This window comes from Octopus sinensis, linkage group LG17 (genome assembly GCF_006345805.1).
Source record: "Octopus sinensis linkage group LG17, ASM634580v1, whole genome shotgun sequence".
Lineage (NCBI taxonomy): Eukaryota > Metazoa > Mollusca > Cephalopoda > Octopoda > Octopodidae > Octopus > Octopus sinensis.
In genome coordinates this window covers 53,083,426-53,088,425 of record NC_043013.1, presented here as the reverse complement: position 1 = coordinate 53,088,425, position 5,000 = coordinate 53,083,426, and the positions used below count along the sequence as shown (strand labels likewise).

The following is a 5,000-nucleotide window of genomic DNA, read 5'->3' as shown; positions in this document are numbered from 1 at the left end:
CAGTTTACAGATGTTAACGCAATAAACAGAATTCTTTAGGATTGACAAAGAATTTCCAACTGGACAATGGCATCGCGAAATATAAAATCGTTAAAATGACGCAGTGTAATTCTATGAACCGAAGATTATCTCAGGTATTGAATTGAAAATGAAGAGAGAACTCAGAAGTATAATGTGTTTGGATGGAGAAGAAGAATAACGAAACACCTGTTAATGAAGAGAAAATGATAAAACAAAGCTATGCCAATAATAATAATGATGATGGGGGAGAGGATGAGGAGGTGGAGAGGGGGGAGGTTGATGACGACGACGAAGACAAGAATAATGATACGAATAATGGTAATAGTAACATCATCAACAATAACAACAACGATGATAATGATGATAGCGATGATGATGACGACGGCGATTATGATGATGTTAATAGCCGTTTGTCTTAAACAACAAATAAGAAGAAATGAGAAAAATTGCGATATACATAAATACATAAAGTCTGAGATTTGAATCAGAAATAAACGAAACAAAAACGAATTAAATATATTTTTGGGCGAAAATTACGAAATACTACAAAAACATAAAAGATTTTGAAAATTTTCAGAAAGAATTTCAAGTAAAGAAATTAATTGCCTCAGGATTCTTGAATAGAAATAAGAATGGACATTTTGTTCCAAATAGAGAATTTCTAATAGAACAAACCAGATCTTAGTTTCAGAAGAGGAGTGAAATGTCAGGTTGGAGAATATGAATAAAAGCGAAGGTGGGAATAAATATGTCAAAGATCAGATAGGGTTTTGGAGATAGAAGAGAAGGGTTGAAGGAGTTATGAGGCCAGGGTCACATATATTTTTAGAGATAAAGATGAATGTAATCGTGGAAATAGGAATACAGCATAAAGGGTTCGAGATAATATCAGAGGAATCTATACAGAAAGAATTTTTTTTTTAACTTAACTACCTTCATATTTCAAATTTTATATATGTATATATTATGAGTATGTGTGTGTGTGTGTGTGTGTGTATGAGTATGTGTATGCATACATAATGCATACATACATGTGTGTTTTTATGTTGTTAAGCAACAAGACGGATAAGGGTGATTAGGTGATGGTCTAGAGCTTAGGGTCGGGAGACCCCCCGACCTTCGAAAAAAACTTTGGTCCTTTTGTTGTAGTCGAGGGCTCTTCGTTGACGTCCGTCACCACTGGAAGTTGGCCCTCGAAGTCAATGGAAATGGAGATCTCCAGGTTCAAATTCTTGAACGGCATATATGTGTGTGTACGAGTGTGTGTATTATACACACACACACACACGCTCTCTCTCTCTCTCTCACACACACACACAAACATATATATATATGTATATATATTTATCATGGCTCAATGGATAGATGAAAATATCGAAACGGGGATCATTGCTTATGGGAGGATATCATTGATGGAAAAGAAATATGGTAAAATAAGGCTATCGTTTGCGAAGTACCTAATTCTTTGACTGAAGAAATATTCTAACGAGACTAAGTTTCTGTGTCCTTATGATAAGAGTCAATTTTCGTTTATTAAATTACAAGAGGAAACTCATGAGAAAATCGGTCGCAAGATTAAGTGAAGCCTGAAAGAACTGGTAGCAGACTGCATAATCTTATTAGTCTCGTATCATAATTTCTTCTCGGTCAGCACGAGGAGTTCACATACGTAAATATTCCAAAATGTAAACACTTGATGTTGTTGTAATTGTTTGCAGTGATACTGTCATAGGGATATTAACAGTTTAATGAAAACCGGTTCTAGAAACCATGAATCAAATTTAAGGTATTAATATATATGAAGCAATCAGCATTTGGCTCTCAGTGAGGGAGACAAGAATCTGCACAGAATATTAAAGAAAGTGTCCCTATAGGTTTAAAATAGTGAATGGAATATCGAAGACATTAATAGATACTGTTATCTGTTTGCATGGTAAGGCTGGCACACGAAACGGCAAAAGTCTGAAATTCTTGATAATTCGATGAGACAGATTTACATCCATTGAAATAAGGTTTCAAATCTTTCGGTTTTCGTTATTTAAAAAGCAAAAAAAAATTATTGTCTGTATAACATTAAAAACAGAGAAAGTTTATGTTGTAAAACATTTGACGGACTTCGAGGGAGAACGAGAAAATGAGTGTGAGTGAAATTGGAGCGTTAAAGGGATAATGTAATAGATTTGTGGAGATTTGATTTACGAAGGTTCTCTCATATATTAAAAAATAGGTAGCACCATCGTGTAAGGGTGAGAAAGCAGTAGTTAACAGGCGCATACTAAAGAAACTGAAGCAACAGGGCAATCTGGAGGGGGTGGGGTCAGTTTAATTAAGCACGAAGTCCTTAAGTAATACACTAATATAGTAATGGAGTGATATAGTAATAAAGTAACAACAAATAGTAATTTACTAACAACTATTCAAATTTTGACCTAAGGCCAGCAATTTCGGGGCAGTGGGTAAATTGATTCCATCAACCTCCAGTGTGCAACTGGTACTTGACATATTGAACCTAAAGGATGAAAGGCAAAGTCGATCTGGGTGGAACACTAATAAAGATATATCAAATGTGTGAGAGTTGATCCTATCGTCAGAGTTCCGCTCTTCTCATCCCTAAAGTCATTAAATTCCTGAAGGAATTTTCATGCAGAAATAAGTTAAATGGGTTCCAAGATTTGACAGCTCTGAGGTATTTATCCTACCCTAATGCTAAAGTTTCAAAGCGATTTTTACTTCACGCCTGAGGTAAAACAAATGAATATTTGTCGCTTTTTTCTTATTTTTTCTATTTTATTTATCTTTTTATTTATTTTTGCATACAATCATCAATTGTAAAATATAGTTATAAATAAATTATGCTTAAAATTAAGATGGCGTGCACGCGGAATCGTTTAGCCACCGAGCAAAATATCTAGTGGTATCTCATCCGTCTTTATGATCAGAGCTCAAATTTCGCCGAGGCCGACGTTACCTGTCATCCTTTCGGGTCGATAAAATAATTACCTTCTGAACATTCGGATCGATGCAATCGATTTTTCCCATCCCCTAAAATGGCTGGCTTTGTACCAAAATTTGAAGCCAATAAATTAAATTTAAAATTTCAATTCATATTCATTGAATATTATTTCAATATATTCTCTGCACATCTCTTTAACAGTCGTGGTACGCTAGTCTGTCACTGGAAACTGTAGGCAACTCAATGTCTCAAGCAAATATTGGTTTCATGTCTAATTTGTGAAAGGTTCTGATAAATCACAGAAAGAGATGCCTCTATGACCATTGAAAACCACTATGTTCACCTTAAGAATGTCATCACTACGGGCTGTTAGACGTGGGCCCTAAGGATTGGTTAGAACATCCACAAATATGGGACATTGTTTTAGGCACAAATCCTCTCGAATACTGTGAAATAAATACTAACAGTTTATCGTCTTATCTATATCTATTTAACTCTCCCTCCCTCCCTCGCTTTCTCTCTCTCTCTATCTATGTATATATTTATGTATGTATATGGATATATATATGTATGTATGTATGTATGTATGTATGTATGTATGTATGTATGTATGTATGTATGTATGTATCTATCTATCCATCTATCTATCATATATATATATATATATATATATATAATATATATATATATATATATATTAATATATATAGCTTAATAGTCAAAAGAACTATGATATCTCGACCACATTTCCATAGAAGGAAATAGTTTTGTTGATGGCATCGATTAATGATTTGGAATGGATCTTTCATGGACGGTTATAAAGTTATTATCTTTGAAAACTATCGGACCCACAACATTTATTTTATTACTCTCGTTTGTCCACCTCATTAAATCGCTAAACAAACTGTAACTATTATGATATCTCAGCCATAGGTCGGGTAGGAAATTACATTAGTTGATCACTTAACGAAACCAATATATGAAGGATACCTCGTATAGTTTACCATACCCTATAGTTTGACAGCCAAGAATTTCGGATACTTTTAGTTGGTCAAAATGAAAAAATGGTGGGAATTTGAGGAATGGATGCCTCTTTCAAATCTTCACTTTTATAAGCTGAATCAAGGTGTTTAGAAACCAAGACTTCTATAGGACAAACATGCAGGTTCATTTTCGTAATGATTATATATCGTTGATATTTAGAAGAATAAATCTTTGTGTAGAGATAAGGAGATCGCTAATTTAGAGAGAGAGAGAGAGAGAGATAGAGTGAAGTAGGATTTCAAGGACTTTGTTGGATAACTGGTATTATTTTATTGTAGAAATATAGTTACAAGTTCTAATAAATGTGAGAGAAACACAATGAAACCAGAGTTAGAATATAATGCGATTATACAATGTATGGCGATATGCACAAAAGCAAAAAGAATCTGCATGCATACATACATACACGCCACAAATATATATATATATATAAATAATATATATTATATATATATATATATATATATATATATATATATATATATATATACAAATACATATATTTACATAGAATAGAAATAGACAAAACATAAACAAGGATATACATATACTTACAAATATATGTATATATATATGCGTGTGTGTGTGCATATATATATATATATATATATGTGTGTGTGTATGTGCATATATATACATATATATATGGGTATACACATAAAAATATGTATGTATATATATATATATATATACATATAGTGTAGCCTTCTTTATGTATACTGAAAGGGCTGAATTATAGAAAAATTATAGAATTTAGAAAAGAGAATAAAATATCGTAAAGAAATTTTCATAAAACAAATTTTAAGAATACACACACATTCACAGCCACACACATGTACACACATATACACACAAATATATGCTTAAATATATATATATATATATATATATATACAAATATACATATATATCCATGCATATATAAATTTGCATATATCCATAAATACTTACACACACACGCATATATATATCCATATATACA

At 32.3% G+C, this 5,000-nt stretch overlaps 1 protein-coding gene across 1 annotated transcript in view; it reads right to left on the bottom strand.

Moving 5' to 3' along the window:
* LOC115220758 (QRFP-like peptide receptor) overlaps positions 1-5,000 on the bottom strand; it is a 222,347-nt gene that overhangs the window by 216,284 nt on the left and 1,063 nt on the right. The gene's annotated exons all lie outside the window — the stretch shown is intronic.